The sequence below is a fragment of the Hyaena hyaena genome, unplaced genomic scaffold, assembly GCF_003009895.1.
Source record: "Hyaena hyaena isolate Hyena2069 unplaced genomic scaffold, ASM300989v1 scaffold_114, whole genome shotgun sequence".
NCBI classification, from domain to species: domain Eukaryota; kingdom Metazoa; phylum Chordata; class Mammalia; order Carnivora; family Hyaenidae; genus Hyaena; species Hyaena hyaena.
Genome location: NW_024080746.1, coordinates 1518272 through 1527939, shown reverse-complemented (window position 1 = coordinate 1527939; position 9668 = coordinate 1518272). Strand labels below are relative to the sequence as shown.

At 38.9% G+C, this 9668-nt stretch overlaps 1 pseudogene; it reads left to right on the top strand.

Annotated features, from left to right (window-relative positions):
- The first annotated feature begins 3996 nt into the window (after positions 1–3996).
- Positions 3997–9572, top strand: LOC120234694 (annotated as a pseudogene).
- Positions 9573–9668: the final 96 nt, after the last annotated feature.

The following is a 9668-nucleotide window of genomic DNA, read 5'->3' as shown; positions in this document are numbered from 1 at the left end:
TAGGAGGAACTTGACGGAGGAACAAGGGGGAGAAGAAGGGCGGAAATGGTGGGGGAAAGGGAGCGAGGCAAACCATGAGAGACTCTTGAATGCTGACAAAAACTGAGGACTGATGGATGCGGGGGGGAGGGGGGGATGAGCATGGAGGAGGGCACTTGTGGGGATGAGCACTGAGTGTTATGTGGAAACTAATTTGACAATAAACTGTTTGTAAAAAATAAAAAAATAAAAAAAATAAATACCTCATTCACGTTCAAAAAAAAAGTTTAGTTTTTTTAAAGACTACTTGCATATATTTTTCTGTGATCTATTTGTTCATATCAAATTATTAGTACCTTATTGATTTGCAAGAAGGCTTTTATTTCTTCATGAAATTAGCTCTTTGTGATATAAGCTGTAAATCTTTCTCCAGGTGGTTCCTTAATTTTTTTTACTATAGTCATGGTTTTTGCTTGTTTGTTTGTTTGTTTGTTTGTTTTTAAGTAATCTCTACACCCAACATGGGGCTCAGGCTTGAGTTTAAAACCCAAAGATCAAGAGATCAACAGTCACACACTCTACCGACTGAGCCAGCCAGGAACCCCATCCCCACCATGGGTTTTCTATTCTATGCCTATCACTACTTTGGCTAAATTCTTCTCTGGTCTGATGTCATCAAAATATTTCTCCTGGGTTTTCTGTTTAAAATTTGTAAGATTTTGCCTTTTACCATTTAGTTTTCAATTCATCTGAAATTGATTATTGTCATGGTGTTAGGTAAAAAAGCAATTTTAGTTTATTCTCTATATATGTAGTTAGTTATTATATATAGTTATACATATTATAGTTATAACTATATTACAACATATACATATGTATGTATATATATGTTTATGTGTATATATACTTACTTACCACGTATTCAATAATTCTCTCTGGATTATTAATGGCATTCTTGGAGCTAATAAAATCTCCATGTACATGAGAATCTATTTGAGTTCTTTCTAGTCTGCTTGTCTATTCCAGTGTTCATAACCTTTCACATCATGAATACATCAAGAAAGATCATCTTTGATTTGCATATTGATGGTCTCTCCTGGGACTTCACCTGCTCTAGGCCCCCCCAGGACCCCTCCCCAAGATCACTCAAGAGTTGGCAGGATCAATATACCAGCACATTTTTAACACAATGGAAGAGAATCAAGTCTATTTACCTCAATGTCGAACTGCTCTATGTCTATAATTACAGTCGACTCTTAAGCAACACAGGTTTGAACTGTGCAGGTCCACTTATACGTGGATTTTTTTTTTTTTTACATTGTAAAATATTGTAAATGTATTTTCTCTTCCTTATATTTTCTTTTTTTTTTTTTTTTTTTTTTTTTTTTATTTCTTTGTGAGAGAGAGAGAGGCAGCGTGAGCAGGGGAGGGTCAGAGAGAGAGGAAGACGAGGCTCCAGGCTCTGAGCTGGCAGTCAGCACAGAGCCCGACGCGGGGCTCGAACCCACGAACCGCGAGATCATGACCTAAGCGAAAGTTGGACGCTTAACCGACTAAGCCACCCAGGCGCCCCTCTTCCTTATATTTTCTTAATAACATTTTCTTTCTTTCTTATTGTAAGAATAGAGTCTATAATCATATAACACACAAATTATGTGTTAATCACCTGCCTACATCATGCTTACGTTATCAGCAAGGCTTCTGGTCAACAGTGGACTATTAATAGTTAGCTTTTGGGTGAGTCAAAAGTTATATGAAGATTTTTGACTATACAGGGTAGGGGGTGAGGGATGGTACCTGTAATCTTGGTATTTGGTAAGGCAAGTCACTTCTCTTTTTTTTCTTCAAATTTGTCTTAACTAACTCATTTCTGTCCCTTTGCTTTTCTAAAAGAATTTTTAAAAGATTTTTTAAATGTTTATTTATTTTAGAGAGAGAGAAAGAACACTAGTAGGGGAGAGGCAAAGAGGTGGAAGACAGAGCATCTGAAGTGAGATCTGTTCTGACAGCAGAGAGCCTGATGTGGAACTCAGACTCACAAACCATAAGATCATGATCTGAGCCAATGTCAGACACTTAACCAACTGAACCACTCAGGTGCCCCTCTGAAAGAATTTTTAAGTGAAGTAATTTACAGATTGGAGATCTTGAAATATTCGGAGACTTGAAATAGAGACTTGAAATATAAATTTATGCTAATCAGTCTCCCTATCCATGAACATGGTATACATCATTTATTCATTATCATCTTCCTTTCAATGAGGGTTTATACTTTTTATTATAAAGGTTTAGCAAATTATTTGCTATATCTACTCTTTGGCATATTATTGTTTTGTGGACATTGTGTGTAAATTGTGCCTTTTTTCTCTTGCTTAAAGAACGAGGAGAACATGATAATGATAATAATAATAATATTATTACTATTTATACAATAGTATATGTCTCCTATATAGACAAGCATTATTCTAAGGGCTTTAGATACTTTAACTTATTCAATTTTCAGAAAAGCCCTATTAAGTAGTTTTACTATTATTCCCATTTTATAAATGAAGGGGCTGAGACATTGACAAATTACTTAACATGCCCAAAGTCATCCAGTTGGAGGATGGCAGTCTTGCTTTGGGGAATGAATTTTTAAAAATTTAAAAACACCATACATTTACTTAAAATAAAGCCTCTGACCAGGAGGGAAGGAGACGTTTAAAAAACAAGTACTCTGAGACAGAGATTGGGGCACATGTTTTGAATCTTCCAGTAATCCTGTTATTCCTGTTTGTAAACTGCAGACACCAAGACCCAGATAGATGAATAATTCACCCAAGATCATCTCATCTTTCAGGTTGGGTGCAGAGCATAATGGAAGTGTGCACCTGTCCACCTCCAGACCCCCTGTTGTGAGGTTGCTGTTTTCATATACTTGAAAGCCAATAGTGTCATGAGCTTTCAGGAGTAGAAGACTTCATAACCCCAAGTCAGTGCCAGTGCCCTAATGCCAAGTATGAATACAAATGAAGCATAAAAGAAAAGAAAATGCCTCATCTTTATGAGTGGTTTCAAAGACTGTCAGACCTTTACTATTTGAAGCAGTTAATGACCATTGAGTAGGTTATCAATAGATCTTCTTCCTGCTTCTTGGAGGGACCTCTAAAGGGGGTCAAGATGCTCTATCAATTAATTAACAAACATGTGATAAATGGGACTTCGGTGCAAGGTATTAGATCCTTCCTACACTCACTTGAGATGACTGATACCTGCTCTTTAGCTACTCAAGAGACATACCAACCACAAGAGCCTGATTCCATAGCAGGTAGTGGTCCTCAGAAAAGGACTGTCACAGCCAGAATACCATCTGCTCTCAGCTCTCTAGATTGATCAGTCTCACAGGTCTCATCCTCTGGAAAGCAAACTCTATTAGAGTGATGGGATCTTATGTTTTCTCCAAACAAAGCTATGAGATTCTAGCTCCATTTTAATTTTCGTTTAAATAAATATATATATATTTTTTTTAACCAAACAAAAGTAACATGTAAGTTACAAAAAAAAATCTAGAGAACATGAGAAAATACAAAAATCTCCATAATCTCCCTAGCTGAGAACTCCTATTGTTAATATACTTCGAGGCTTTGGGGGTAGATAGATGAAGCTAGATTAGCAATCAGTACTGCTTTGCAAATGTTTTTGACTTAACTCTTGTTTTCACTTAACAAGACAACTTTTTATGTCAAAAACTTAATTTTTCTTTACCATACTTTTAATGGCTAAATTGTATTACATTTCATGGCTATATTGTATTTGGCTTATCCAATGCTGCCTTATGGAATATTTAGGTTATCTCTGATTTTTGGTTATTACAAAAATTCTGAGAAAAAAAAAATCCTTGTAGTTAAATCTGTAGTTTCCATACCAATTTTCCTGGGGTAAATTCACAGAAATAGAATTGCTAGATCATTGAGAGGATACAGTTTAAAACTTGCTGTATACATCTGGGTCTGTTCAGCATCTCAGGCTGGGACTGGCATGACCACTTTGCTTAAGATGTTTGGATTTCCAGCAGAAGTCACAGCAACTCTGGCTTCCAGGGGTAAAGCTGCACTTGAGAGCTCAGCAGCTGGCTTCCCACTGCTGGACTGTCGCACTGAGATCCTTGGTAACCAGACCTCTTCTACCTGTTCTCACCTTGAAGAATTAAAATCAGAAGCACTCATGGTATCCTCTGGTAGAATCTAGAACTTCTAGAACTTGGAGTGAGAATTTTCAGCTCCAGGTTAGGGACAGCTCTGAAAATCCCTTGGGCATCTGGTCAGGGTAAGGAGGAAGAAAAAACTGCCTCTCCAAATTGATTTTAGATAAAAGAGTCAAGTGACTCTAAACAGGTACTAAAATTCTATTAAATAAAGTTCTGTTGCAGTTTACTAAAGGCCATGTATTATTTCAGTTCCAGTGGCTCAAATATACATAGGCAAAAGAAACTCCAGTTTAAATTAATTGAATAATTTTTAGCTTGTTTTTATTTTTCATTGCATTTGAACTAAACTTTCTTTTCCACTCTTTAAAAGAGAGTGTGTGGACTTTAAAGCCATACGATCTGGGCTAAAATCCTGGCTTTTACATTTCTAACAGATCTGCCTTGAGCAAGAGACTTAATTTCCTTTTGCCTCAGTTTTCACATCTGTAAAATGGGCGTCAGGCTATCTACATCATAGGCTGTTGCAAGGATTAAATGAGAAAGCAAAATTGTGCACATGAATACACTAGCATACAGTGAATACTTAGAAAGCATGAATCTTATTTCCTTCTTAATCCACAGGAAATCTGATGTGGCATATACATTATAAATGTGGAGTCCTTCCCAAGTAGTTTTATTTATAATTTCATGTTCATTGACTACCTCAAACCAGAAGGAGGTCTTATTTCAGTCAAGCATTCACTAACAATAACCAAGAGGCAGAAACAGCCTAAATCTCCACCAATGGATGAAAAGGTAAGCAATTTGTGACATGTACATACAGTGGGTTATTCAGTCATAAAAAGGTAGTGATGCATATCACAGTATGGATGAACATTGAAAACATGACACTAAGTGAAAAAAGTCATAAACAAAAAGTCACATACTGTATGATTCCATTCACATGAAATATTCAGAATGGAAAAATCCATAGAAAGGAAGCCCAAGCCCTGTGGAGGCACGACACGGCATATTCTGGCTGACCTCTCCAGCAGGGCTCTCAGCTAACAAGCAGCATCACTCAGATAGGTGGTGAAGGGGCATCATCCCATCTCCCAGACTCTGACACTTCTAGCCGAAGTCCCAGACATGGAGCAGAGATAAGCCAACCTTGCGGTGCCCTGTCTGAATTTCTTTCCCACAGACACTGAGAGATAAGAAGTGATCATTCATGTTTTAAGCCAGTAAGTTTTGGGGTACTTGTTATGCAGCATTAGATAATTACTTCTGTGAAATGACATCTCCCCCAGTGACAAATAATAAAATGGATTTGGGGTATTTATTTAAAAAAAAAAGATAGATAGGCAGTTGCCAGGGGTTGGAAGGTGTAACAAGAAGAAACTGCTTAATGGGCAAGCAGTTTGACTTTAAAGTGATGGGAATGTTCTGGAACTAGATAGAGGTGGGGATTGTACATCATGCATGTGCTAAATGCCACTGAGTTGTCCACTTTAAAATGGTTAATTTTATGCGATATGAATTTCACCTTAATAAATTCTTTTTTAAAAACCACTAGAAGACCAAAGCCACTCTGTAACAGACAAAGGAATAATTCAGCAGGAATAAAAAGGTGGGCACACTCTTTAGAGGATGTGGGCACGTCTTCTCGTCTGCAAGGTAAGGATGACATTAGTCCCTAACTCACACAGCTGCTGGGTGAGTAGATGAGGTAGTCCATGTAAAGAATTTAGAACAGGGCCGTGCACACAGTGAATGTTCCATGTATGTTGTCTATCATCATTATTATTATTCTTGCCCAACAACCCACTAGAAAGCTTCCTCAAAAAGTCCTGACATAAACCACTTTCTCCTTCATTCCTATTAAGATGATAAAGAATAAACTATTGGCTCCACAACTGAGGACACTCACAGCTCTCAGTGCCCAGCCCAGCTTCTTTCAAAATTTCTGCTGTTCATGAAGTTCTCTGCAAGCTCAGCTTGGACAGTAATCATTCCACACCCCCAAGTGCATATGGGTCGGTCAAAGTGTACACCAATTTTGATGCTGAGCATGATGTTCTGAATGTTGAAATGGCCATCAAAATCAAAGGTATGGGTGAGATCACCATTGTCAACATTTTAACCAACTGCAGTACTGAAAAGAGACAGGACATTGCCTTCACCTACCAGAGAAGGACCAAAATAGAACTTGCATTTGCACTGAAGTCAGCCTTGTCTGGCCACCTAGAGAGCATGATTGGAGCCTATTGAAAACACCTGCTCAGTATGATGTTTCTGAGCTGAAAGCCTCCATGTAGGCACTGGGGACTGATGAGGACTCCCTTATTGAGATCATCTGCTCAAGGACCAGCCAAGAGCTTCAAGAAATGAACAAAGTCTACAAAGAAGTGTATAAGACTGATTTGGAGAAGGACATAATTTCTGACACATCTGGTGACTTCCACAAGCTGATGGTTGCCCTTGCAAAAGGTAGAAGAGTAAAGTATGGCTCTGTCATTGACTGTGAACTGACTGCCCAAGATGCCCAGGAGCTCTATGATCCTGGAGTGAATAGGAAAGGAACAGATGTACAGGGATGTCCACTCCCACCACTGTTGTTTAACATAGTGCTGGAAGTCCTAGCATCAGCCATCAGACAACAAAAGGAAATCAAAGGCATCAGAATTGGCAAAGAGGAAGTCAAACTTTCACTCTTCGTAGATGACATGATACTCTACATAGAAAACCCGACAGACTCCACCAGAAGCCTACTAGAACTGATCCAAGAATTCAGCCAAGTTGCAGGGTACAAAATCAACGTACAGAAATCGGTTGCATTTTTATACACCAATAATGAAGCAACAGAAAGAGAAATCAAGAAACTGATCCCATTCACAATTGCACAAAAAACCATAAAGTACCTCGGAATAAACCTAACCAAGGATACAAGAGATCTGTATGATGAAAACTATAGAAAACTTATGAAGGAAATTGAAGAAGACACAAAGAAATGGAAAAACATTCCATGCTCATGGATAGGAAGAATAAATATAGTTAAGATGTCATTACTACCTAAAGCACTCTACACATTCAATGCAATTCCAATCAAAATTGCACCAGCATTCTTCTCAAAGCTAGAACAAACTATCCTAAAATTTGTATGGAACCACAAAAGACCCCGAATAGCCAAAGTAATCCTGAAAAATAAAACCAAAACGGGAGGTATCACCATCCCAGACTTCAGCCTCTACTACAAAGCTGTCATCCTCAAGACAGTATGGTATTGGCACAAAAACAGACACATAGACCAATGGAACAGAATTGAGAACTCAGAAGTGGACCCAAAAGTATACAGCCAACTGATCTTTGACAAAGCAGGAAAGAATATCCAATGGAAAAAAGACAGCCTTTTTAACAGGTGGTGTTGGGAGAACTGGACAGCAACATGCAGAAGAATGAAACTAGATCCTTTTCTCACACCATGCACAAAAATAAACTCAAAATGGATAAAGGACCTGAACGTGAGACAGGAAACCATTAAAACCCAAGAGGAGAAAGCAGGAAACAACCTCCTTGGCCTCCACCGCAGTAACTTCTTACTTGACACATCCCCAAAAGCAAGGGAATCAAGAGCAAAAATAAACTGTTGGGACCTCATCAAGATTAAAAGCTTCTGCACAGCAAAGGAAACAACCCAGAAAATTAATAGGCAACCAACGGAATGGGAAAAGATAGTTGCAAATGACATATCAGATAAAGGGTTAATATCCAGAATCTATAAGGAACTCACCAAACTACACGCCCGAAAAACAAACAACCCAGTGAAGAAATGGGCAGAAGACATGAACAGACACTTCTCCAAAGAGGACATCCAGATGGCCAACAGACACATGAAACGATGCTCAGCATCCCTCCTCCTCAGGGAAATACAGATCAAAACCACACTGAGATACCACCTCACGCCAGTCAGAGTGGCTAAAATGAGCAAATCAGAGAACTCTAGATGCTGGCGAGGATGTGGAGAAACGGGCACCCTCCTACACTGTTGGTGGGAATGTAAACTGGTACAGCCCCTCTGGAAAACAGTGTGGAGGTTCCTCAGGAAACTCACAATAGAACTCCCTTATGACCCAGCAATAGCACTGCTAGGAATTTACCCAAGGGATACAGAAATGCTGATGCATAGGAGCACATGGACCCCAATGTTCATAGCAGCACTCTCCACAATAGCTAAAACATGGAAAGAGCCTAAGTGTCCATCAATGGACGAATGGATCAAGAAGATGTGGTTTATCTATACTATGGAATACTACATGGCAATGAGAAAGAATGAAATCTGGCCATGTGTAGCAACATGGATGGACCTTGAGGGTGTTATGCTGAGCGAAATAAGTCAGGCAGAGAAGGACAAATATCATATGTTTGCACGTATAGGAGGATTAGGAGGAACTTGACGGAGGAACAAGGGGGAGAAGAAGGGCGGAAATGGTGGGGGAAAGGGAGTGAGGCAAACCATGAGAGACTCTTGAATGCTGACAAAAACTGAGGACTGATGGATGTGGGGGGGAGGGGGGATGGGCATGGACGAGGGCACTTTGGGAATGAGCACTGAGTGTTATGTAGAAACTAATTTGACAATAAACTATTTGTAAAAAAAAACAAAAAAACAAAAAAACAAAAACAAAAATAAATACATGTTAAAAATTAAAAAAAATAGCAGTAATATTAAGTAATCAATTCAAAATAAAATACTTTCTAAAATCTAAAAAAATAAAATAAAATAAAATAAAATAAAATAAAGGAAAGGAACAGATGTGCCCGAGTGGATCAGCATCATGACCTAGCAGAAGCTGTCATCTCCAGAAAGTATTTGACAGATACAGGGGCTACACCCCTTATGACACGTTGGGGAGCATTAAGAAGGAAGTCAACGGAGAAACCTGGAAAATGCTTTCCTGAACCTGGTCCAGTGTACTCAGAACAAGACCGTCTGTTTTGCTGACCGATTGTACTACTCCATGCAGGGCAAGGGGATTCACAATAAAGTTCTGATTAGAATCATGGTCTCTTGAAGTTAGGTGGACATGTTGAAAATTAGGTCTGAGTTCGAGAAGAAGTATGGCAAGTCCCTGTAGTACTGCAATCAGCAAGACTTAAAGGGTGACTCCTGTCCCAGGAAGGGCGTGGCTTTGTTTCCAGCTAACAGTTCTAGAAAACAGCTTGTGACTAGCCGTTCCTTTATGCCCAGCCCTGGGAGAATGATGTTAGCACTGCTCCCTCCCCATCCTTATTTCATTTGCCAAACATTTCCTGCCTCTCTTGTCTAGTCTCTCCTTTTAGCCCGAGAAATGAACATTCCAAGGAGTTGGAAGTGAAACTTATGATGTGAAACAATTTGCCTCTTGTGTACCGTGTCACACACACATGAATAAACTGAATTTTTGCTTTATAAACAAAAGATAAACTGTGACTCATTTGACAAAAAAAAGTGAGACAGAATTAACTTGAGTGTAACAAGCATCAG